The sequence below is a fragment of the Oncorhynchus mykiss genome, chromosome 23 (genome assembly GCF_013265735.2).
Source record: "Oncorhynchus mykiss isolate Arlee chromosome 23, USDA_OmykA_1.1, whole genome shotgun sequence".
In the NCBI taxonomy this organism is placed as follows: domain Eukaryota; kingdom Metazoa; phylum Chordata; class Actinopteri; order Salmoniformes; family Salmonidae; genus Oncorhynchus; species Oncorhynchus mykiss.
The window spans coordinates 8342140-8353348 of NC_048587.1; the positions used below are offsets into that span (position 1 = coordinate 8342140).

Genomic DNA, 11209 nt, shown 5'->3' on the forward strand with positions numbered 1-11209 from the left:
ATTATAATACTACAGGGGTACTGGTACTCCTTGTATATAGTCTCATTATTATAATACTACAGGGGTACTGGTACTCCTTGTATATAGTCTCATTATTATAATACTACAGGGGTACTGGTACTCCTTGTATATAGTCTCATTATTATAATACTACAGGGGTACTGGTACTCCTTGTATATAGTCTCATTATTATAATACTACAGGGGTACTGGTACTCCTTGTATATAGTCTCATTATTATAATACTACAGGGGTACTGGTACTCCTTGTATATAGTCTCATTATTATAATACTACAGGGGTACTGGTACTCCTTGTATATAGTCTCATTATTATAATACTACAGGGGTACTGGTACTCCTTGTATATAGTCTCATTATTATAATACTACAGGGGTACTGGTACTCCTTGTATATAGTCTCATTATTATAATACTACAGGGGTACTGGTACTCCTTGTATATAGTCTCATTATTATAATACTACAGGGGTACTGGTACTCCTTGTATATAGTCTCATTATTATAATACTACAGGGGTACTGGTACTCCTTGTATATAGTCTCATTATTATAATACTACAGGGGTACTGGTACTCCTTGTATATAGTCTCATTATTATAATACTACAGGGGTACTGGTACTCCTTGTATATAGTCTCATTATTATAATACTACAGGGGTACTGGTACTCCTTGTATATAGTCTCATTATTATAATACTACAGGGGTACTGGTACTCCTTGTATATAGTCTCATTATTATAATACTACAGGGGTACTGGTACTCCTTGTATATAGTCTCATTATTATAATACTACAGGGGTACTGGTACTCCTTGTATATAGTCTCATTATTATAATACTACAGGGGTACTGGTACTCCTTGTATATAGTCTCATTATTATAATACTACAGGGGTACTGGTACTCCTTGTATATAGTCTCATTATTATAATACTACAGGGGTACTGGTACTCCTTGTATATAGTCTCATTATTATAATACTACAGGGGTACTGGTACTCCTTGTATATAGTCTCATTATTATAATACTACAGGGGTACTGGTACTCCTTGTATATAGTCTCATTATTATAATACTACAGGGGTACTGGTACTCCTTGTATATAGTCTCATTATTATAATACTACAGGGGTACTGGTACTCCTTGTATATAGTCTCATTATTATAATACTACAGGGGTACTGGTACTCCTTGTATATAGTCTCATTATTATAATACTACAGGGGTACTGGTACTCCTTGTATATAGTCTCATTATTATAATACTACAGGGGTACTGGTACTCCTTGTATATAGTCTCATTATTATAATACTACAGGGGTACTGGTACTCCTTGTATATAGTCTCATTATTATAATACTACAGGGGTACTGGTACTCCTTGTATATAGTCTCATTATTATAATACTACAGGGGTACTGGTACTCCTTGTATATAGTCTCATTATTATAATACTACAGGGGTACTGGTACTCCTTGTATATAGTCTCATTATTATAATACTACAGGGGTACTGGTACTCCTTGTATATAGTCTCATTATTATAATACTACAGGGGTACTGGTACTCCTTGTATATAGTCTCATTATTATAATACTACAGGGGTACTGGTACTCCTTGTATATAGTCTCATTATTATAATACTACAGGGGTACTGGTACTCCTTGTATATAGTCTCATTATTATAATACTACAGGGGTACTGGTACTCCTTGTATATAGTCTCATTATTATAATACTACAGGGGTACTGGTACTCCTTGTATATAGTCTCATTATTATAATACTACAGGGGTACTGGTACTCCTTGTATATAGTCTCATTATTATAATACTACAGGGGTACTGGTACTCCTTGTATATAGTCTCATTATTATAATACTACAGGGGTACTGGTACTCCTTGTATATAGTCTCATTATTATAATACTACAGGGGTACTGGTACTCCTTGTATATAGTCTCATTATTATAATACTACAGGGGTACTGGTACTCCTTGTATATAGTCTCATTATTATAATACTACAGGGGTACTGGTACTCCTTGTATATAGTCTCATTATTATAATACTACAGGGGTACTGGTACTCCTTGTATATAGTCTCATTATTATAATACTACAGGGGTACTGGTACTCCTTGTATATAGTCTCATTATTATAATACTACAGGGGTACTGGTACTCCTTGTATATAGTCTCATTATTATAATACTACAGGGGTACTGGTACTCCTTGTATATAGTCTCATTATTATAATACTACAGGGGTACTGGTACTCCTTGTATATAGTCTCATTATTATAATACTACAGGGGTACTGGTACTCCTTGTATATAGTCTCATTATTATAATACTACAGGGGTACTGGTACTCCTTGTATATAGTCTCATTATTATAATACTACAGGGGTACTGGTACTCCTTGTATATAGTCTCATTATTATAATACTACAGGGGTACTGGTACTCCTTGTATATAGTCTCATTATTATAATACTACAGGGGTACTGGTACTCCTTGTATATAGTCTCATTATTATAATACTACAGGGGTACTGGTACTCCTTGTATATAGTCTCATTATTATAATACTACATGGGTACTGGTACTCCTTGTATATAGTCTCATTATTATAATACTACAGGGGTACTGGTACTCCTTGTATATAGTCTCATTATTATAATACTACAGGGGTACTGGTACTCCTTGTATATAGTCTCATTATTATAATACTACAGGGGTACTGGTACTCCTTGTATATAGTCTCATTATAATAATACTACAGGGGTACTGGTACTCCTTGTATATAGTCTCATTATTATAATACTACAGGGGTACTGGTACTCCTTGTATATAGTCTCATTATTATAATACTACAGGGGTACTGGTACTCCTTGTATATAGTCTCATTATTATAATACTACAGGGGTACTGGTACTCCTTGTATATAGTCTCATTATTATAATACTACAGGGGTACTAGTACTCCTTGTATATAGTCTCATTATTATAATACTACAGGGGTACTGGTACTCCTTGTATATAGTCTCATTATTATAATACTACAGGGGTACTGGTACTCCTTGTATATAGTCTCATTATTATAATACTACAGGGGTACTGGTACTCCTTGTATATAGTCTCATTATTATAATACTACAGGGGTACTGGTACTCCTTGTATATAGTCTCATTATTATAATACTACAGGGGTACTGGTACTCCTTGTATATAGTCTCATTATTATAATACTACAGGGGTACTGGTACTCCTTGTATATAGTCTCATTATTATAATACTACAGGGGTACTGGTACTCCTTGTATATAGTCTCATTATTATAATACTACAGGGGTACTGGTACTCCTTGTATATAGTCTCATTATAATAATACTACAGGGGTACTAGTACTCCTTGTATATAGTCTCATTATTATAATACTACAGGGGTACTAGTACTCCTTGTATATAGTCTCATTATTATAATACTACAGGGGTACTGGTACTCCTTGTATATAGTCTCATTATTATAATACTACAGGGGTACTGGTACTCCTTGTATATAGTCTCATTATTATAATACTACAGGGGTACTAGTACTCCTTGTATATAGTCTCATTATTATAATACTACAGGGGTACTGGTACTCCTTGTATATAGTCTCATTATTATAATACTACAGGGGTACTGGTACTCCTTGTATATAGTCTCATTATTATAATACTACGGGGTACTGGTACTCCTTGTATATAGTCTCATTATTATAATACTACAGGGGTACTAGTACTCCTTGTATATAGTCTCATTATTATAATACTACAGGGGTACTGGTACTCCTTGTATATAGTCTCATTATTATAATACTACAGGGGTACTGGTACTCCTTGTATATAGTCTCATTATTATAATACTACAGGGGTACTGGTACTCCTTGTATATAGTCTCATTATTATAATACTACAGGGGTACTGGTACTCCTTGTATATAGTCTCATTATTATAATACTACAGGGGTACTGGTACTCCTTGTATATAGTCTCATTATTATAATACTACAGGGGTACTGGTACTCCTTGTATATAGTCTCATTATTATAATACTACAGGGGTACTGGTACTCCTTGTATATAGTCTCATTATTATAATACTACAGGGGTACTGGTACTCCTTGTATATAGTCTCATTATTATAATACTACAGGGGTACTGGTACTCCTTGTATATAGTCTCATTATTATAATACTACAGGGGTACTGGTACTCCTTGTATATAGTCTCATTATTATAATACTACAGGGGTACTGGTACTCCTTGTATATAGTCTCATTATTATAATACTACAGGGGTACTGGTACTCCTTGTATATAGTCTCATTATTATAATACTACAGGGGTACTGGTACTCCTTGTATATAGTCTCATTATTATAATACTACAGGGGTACTGGTACTCCTTGTATATAGTCTCATTATTATAATACTACAGGGGTACTGGTACTCCTTGTATATAGTCTCATTATTATAATACTACAGGGGTACTGGTACTCCTTGTATATAGTCTCATTATTATAATACTACAGGGGTACTGGTACTCCTTGTATATAGTCTCATTATTATAATACTACAGGGGTACTGGTACTCCTTGTATATAGTCTCATTATTATAATACTACAGGGGTACTGGTACTCCTTGTATATAGTCTCATTATTATAATACTACAGGGGTACTGGTACTCCTTGTATATAGTCTCATTATTATAATACTACAGGGGTACTGGTACTCCTTGTATATAGTCTCATTATTATAATACTACATGGGTACTGGTACTCCTTGTATATAGTCTCATTATTATAATACTACAGGGGTACTGGTACTCCTTGTATATAGTCTCATTATTATAATACTACAGGGGTACTGGTACTCCTTGTATATAGTCTCATTATTATAATACTACAGGGGTACTGGTACTCCTTGTATATAGTCTCATTATTATAATACTACAGGGGTACTGGTACTCCTTGTATATAGTCTCATTATTATAATACTACAGGGGTACTGGTACTCCTTGTATATAGTCTCATTATTATAATACTACAGGGGTACTAGTACTCCTTGTATATAGTCTCATTATTATAATACTACAGGGGTACTGGTACTCCTTGTATATAGTCTCATTATTATAATACTACAGGGGTACTGGTACTCCTTGTATATAGTCTCATTATTATAATACTACAGGGGTACTGGTACTCCTTGTATATAGTCTCATTATTATAATACTACAGGGGTACTGGTACTCCTTGTATATAGTCTCATTATTATAATACTACAGGGGTACTGGTACTCCTTGTATATAGTCTCATTATTATAATACTACAGGGGTACTGGTACTCCTTGTATATAGTCTCATTATTATAATACTACAGGGGTACTGGTACTCCTTGTATATAGTCTCATTATTATAATACTACAGGGGTACTGGTACTCCTTGTATATAGTCTCATTATTATAATACTACAGGGGTACTGGTACTCCTTGTATATAGTCTCATTATTATAATACTACAGGGGTACTGGTACTCCTTGTATATAGTCTCATTATAATAATACTACAGGGGTACTGGTACTCCTTGTATATAGTCTCATTATTATAATACTACATGGGTACTGGTACTCCTTGTATATAGTCTCATTATTATAATACTACAGGGGTACTGGTACTCCTTGTATATAGTCTCATTATTATAATACTACAGGGGTACTGGTACTCCTTGTATATAGTCTCATTATTATAATACTACAGGGGTACTGGTACTCCTTGTATATAGTCTCATTATTATAATACTACAGGGGTACTGGTACTCCTTGTATATAGTCTCATTATTATAATACTACAGGGGTACTGGTACTCCTTGTATATAGTCTCATTATTATAATACTACAGGGGTACTGGTACTCCTTGTATATAGTCTCATTATTATAATACTACAGGGGTACTGGTACTCCTTGTATATAGTCTCATTATTATAATACTACATGGGTACTGGTACTCCTTGTATATAGTCTCATTATTATAATACTACAGGGGTACTGGTACTCCTTGTATATAGTCTCATTATTATAATACTACAGGGGTACTGGTACTCCTTGTATATAGTCTCATTATTATAATACTACAGGGGTACTGGTACTCCTTGTATATAGTCTCATTATTATAATACTACAGGGGTACTGGTACTCCTTGTATATAGTCTCATTATTATAATACTACAGGGGTACTGGTACTCCTTGTATATAGTCTCATTATTATAATACTACAGGGGTACTGGTACTCCTTGTATATAGTCTCATTATTATAATACTACAGGGGTACTGGTACTCCTTGTATATAGTCTCATTATTATAATACTACAGGGGTACTGGTACTCCTTGTATATAGTCTCATTATTATAATACTACAGGGGTACTGGTACTCCTTGTATATAGTCTCATTATTATAATACTACAGGGGTACTGGTACTCCTTGTATATAGTCTCATTATTATAATACTACAGGGGTACTGGTACTCCTTGTATATAGTCTCATTATTATAATACTACAGGGGTACTGGTACTCCTTGTATATAGTCTCATTATTATAATACTACAGGGGTACTGGTACTCCTTGTATATAGTCTCATTATTATAATACTACAGGGGTACTGGTACTCCTTGTATATAGTCTCATTATTATAATACTACAGGGGTACTGGTACTCCTTGTATATAGTCTCATTATTATAATACTACAGGGGTACTGGTACTCCTTGTATATAGTCTCATTATTATAATACTACAGGGGTACTGGTACTCCTTGTATATAGTCTCATTATTATAATACTACAGGGGTACTGGTACTCCTTGTATATAGTCTCATTATTATAATACTACAGGGGTACTGGTACTCCTTGTATATAGTCTCATTATTATAATACTACAGGGGTACTGGTACTCCTTGTATATAGTCTCATTATTATAATACTACATGGGTACTGGTACTCCTTGTATATAGTCTCATTATTATAATACTACAGGGGTACTGGTACTCCTTGTATATAGTCTCATTATTATAATACTACAGGGGTACTGGTACTCCTTGTATATAGTCTCATTATTATAATACTACAGGGGTACTAGTACTCCTTGTATATAGTCTCATTATTATAATACTACAGGGGTACTGGTACTCCTTGTATATAGTCTCATTATTATAATACTACAGGGGTACTGGTACTCCTTGTATATAGTCTCATTATTATAATACTACAGGGGTACTAGTACTCCTTGTATATAGTCTCATTATTATAATACTACAGGGGTACTGGTACTCCTTGTATATAGTCTCATTATTATAATACTACAGGGGTACTGGTACTCCTTGTATATAGTCTCATTATTATAATACTACAGGGGTACTGGTACTCCTTGTATATAGTCTCATTATTATAATACTACAGGGGTACTGGTACTCCTTGTATATAGTCTCATTATTATAATACTACAGGGGTACTGGTACTCCTTGTATATAGTCTCATTATTATAATACTACAGGGGTACTGGTACTCCTTGTATATAGTCTCATTATTATAATACTACAGGGGTACTGGTACTCCTTGTATATAGTCTCATTATTATAATACTACAGGGGTACTGGTACTCCTTGTATATAGTCTCATTATTATAATACTACAGGGGTACTGGTACTCCTTGTATATAGTCTCATTATTATAATACTACAGGGGTACTGGTACTCCTTGTATATAGTCTCATTATAATAATACTACAGGGGTACTGGTACTCCTTGTATATAGTCTCATTATTATAATACTACATGGGTACTGGTACTCCTTGTATATAGTCTCATTATTATAATACTACAGGGGTACTGGTACTCCTTGTATATAGTCTCATTATTATAATACTACAGGGGTACTGGTACTCCTTGTATATAGTCTCATTATTATAATACTACAGGGGTACTGGTACTCCTTGTATATAGTCTCATTATTATAATACTACAGGGGTACTGGTACTCCTTGTATATAGTCTCATTATTATAATACTACAGGGGTACTGGTACTCCTTGTATATAGTCTCATTATTATAATACTACAGGGGTACTGGTACTCCTTGTATATAGTCTCATTATTATAATACTACAGGGGTACTGGTACTCCTTGTATATAGTCTCATTATTATAATACTACATGGGTACTGGTACTCCTTGTATATAGTCTCATTATTATAATACTACAGGGGTACTGGTACTCCTTGTATATAGTCTCATTATTATAATACTACAGGGGTACTGGTACTCCTTGTATATAGTCTCATTATTATAATACTACAGGGGTACTGGTACTCCTTGTATATAGTCTCATTATTATAATACTACAGGGGTACTGGTACTCCTTGTATATAGTCTCATTATTATAATACTACAGGGGTACTGGTACTCCTTGTATATAGTCTCATTATTATAATACTACAGGGGTACTGGTACTCCTTGTATATAGTCTCATTATTATAATACTACAGGGGTACTGGTACTCCTTGTATATAGTCTCATTATTATAATACTACAGGGGTACTGGTACTCCTTGTATATAGTCTCATTATTATAATACTACAGGGGTACTGGTACTCCTTGTATATTGTCTCATTATTATAATACTACAGGGGTACTGGTACTCCTTGTATATAGTCTCATTATTATAATACTACAGGGGTACTGGTACTCCTTGTATATAGTCTCATTATTATAATACTACAGGGGTACTGGTACTCCTTGTATATAGTCTCATTATTGTTATTTTATTGTGTTACTATTTACTATTATTATTTTTTACAAATTTCTCTTCTTTTGCTTTTTATCGCTGATTTGTTGGGAAAGGGCTTGTCAGAGCTCTTGATTGAGCACTTCCTGCTCCTCTACCTCAGTGCTGTGTGTGTGTGTGTGAGAGGACTAGAGATGACACAATGTGTTACTACTACCACCACATCCTCCAGTCAGACACACAGCCCTGTGTATACAGCTCAACCTGTAGTAGATGTTACTACCACCACATCCTCCAGTCAGACACACAGCCCTGTGTATACAGCTCAACCTGTAGTAGATGTTACTACTACCACCACATCCTCCAGTCAGACACACAGCCCTGTGTATACAGCTCAACCTGTAGTAGATGTTACTACTACCACTACATCCTCCAGTCAGACACACAGCCCTGTGTATACAGCTCAACCTGTAGTAGATGTTACTACCACCACATCCTCCAGTCAGACACACAGCCCTGTGTATACAGCTCAACCTGTAGTAGATGTTACTACTACCACCACATCCTCCAGTCAGACACACAGCCCTGTGTATACAGCTCAACCTGTAGTAGATGTTACTACTACCACTACATCCTCCAGTCAGACACACAGCCCTGTGTATACAGCTCAACCTGTAGTAGATGTTACTACCACCACATCCTCCAGTCAGACACACAGCCCTGTGTATACAGCTCAACCTGTAGTAGATGTTACTACCACCACATCCTCCAGTCAGACACACAGCCCTGTGTATACAGCTCAACCTGTAGTAGATGTTACTACCACCACATCCTCCAGTCAGACACACAGCCCTGTGTATACAGCTCAACCTGTAGTAGATGTTACTACTACCACTACATCCTCCAGTCAGACACACAGCCCTGTGTATACAGCTCAACCTGTAGTAGATGTTACTACTACCACTACATCCTCCAGTCAGACACACAGCCCTGTGTATACAGCTCAACCTGTAGTAGATGTTACTACTACCACCACATCCTCCAGTCAGACACACAGCCCTGTGTATACAGCTCAACCTGTAGCAGATGTTCTTAGCCAGCTGTTCCTATTATCTCAGCTGGAAGTCTATTTGCCCTCTGAGATGAAATGACATCATACGTTAATTGCTAATGAATGAAGTAATTAGTACGTGTCACTACATTACGCGATATCAACAACGTGCTGGTTACCTCTCAGCTGGGTGCTGTGATTACCCATCTCCCTCGGGTGCTGTGATTACCCATCTCCCTCGGGTGCTGTGATTACCCATCTCCCTAGGGTGCTGTGATTACCCATCTCCCTAGGGTGCTGTGATTACCCATCTCCCTCGGGTGCTGTGATTACCCATCTCCCTCGGGTGCTGGGATTACCCATCTCCCTCGGGTGCTGGGATTACCCATCTCCCTCGGGTGCTGTGATTACCCATCTCCCTAGGGTGCTGTGATTACCCATCTCCCTAGGGGTGCTGTGATTACCCATCTCCCTAGGGTGCTGTGATTACCCATCTCCCTAGGGTGCTGTGATTACCCATCTCCCTCGGGTGCTGTGATTACCCACCTCCCTAGGGTGCTGTGATTACCCATCTCCCTCGGGTGCTGTGATTACCCATCTCCCTCGGGTGCTGTGATTACCCATGTCCCTCGGGTGCTGTGATTACCCATCTCCCTAGGGTGCTGTGATTACCCATCTCCCTAGGGTGCTGTGATTACCCATCTCCCTCGGGTGCTGTGATTACCCATCTCCCTCGGGTGCTGTGATTACCCATCTCCCTCGGGTGCTGTGATTACCCATCTCCCTCGGGTGCTGTGATTACCCATCTCCCTCGGGTGCTGTGATTACCCATCTCCCTCGGGTGCTGTGATTACCCATCTCCCTCGGGTGCTGTGATTACCCATCTCCCTAGGGTGCTGTGATTACCCATCTCCCTCGGGGTGCTGTGATTACCCATATCCCTCGGGTGCTGTGATTACCCATCTCCCTCGGGTGCTGTGATTACCCATCTCCCTAGGGTGCTGTGATTACCCATCTCCCTCGGGTGCTGTGATTACCCATCTCCCTAGGGTGATGTGATTACCCATGTCCCTAGGGTGATGTGATTACCCATGTCCCTCGGGTGCTGTGATTACCCATGTCCCTCGGGTGCTGTGATTACCCATCTCCCTAGGGTGCTGTGATTACCCATCTCCCTCGGGTGCTGTGATTACCCATCTCCCTCGGGTGCTGTGATTACCCATCTCCCTCGGGTGCTGTGATTACCCATCTCCCTCGGGTGCTGTGATTACCCATCTCCCTAGGGTGCTGTGATTACCCATCTCCCTCGGGGTGCTGTGATTACCCATCTCCCTCGGGTGCTGTGATTACC

The 11209-nt window shown here is 37.4% G+C and overlaps 1 protein-coding gene across 1 annotated transcript in view; it reads left to right on the forward strand.

Annotated features, from left to right (window-relative positions):
- The window catches only part of LOC110516810 (paladin), a 160428-nt gene that overhangs the window by 21264 nt on the left and 127955 nt on the right, over nt 1-11209 (forward strand). The window lies entirely within an intron of this gene.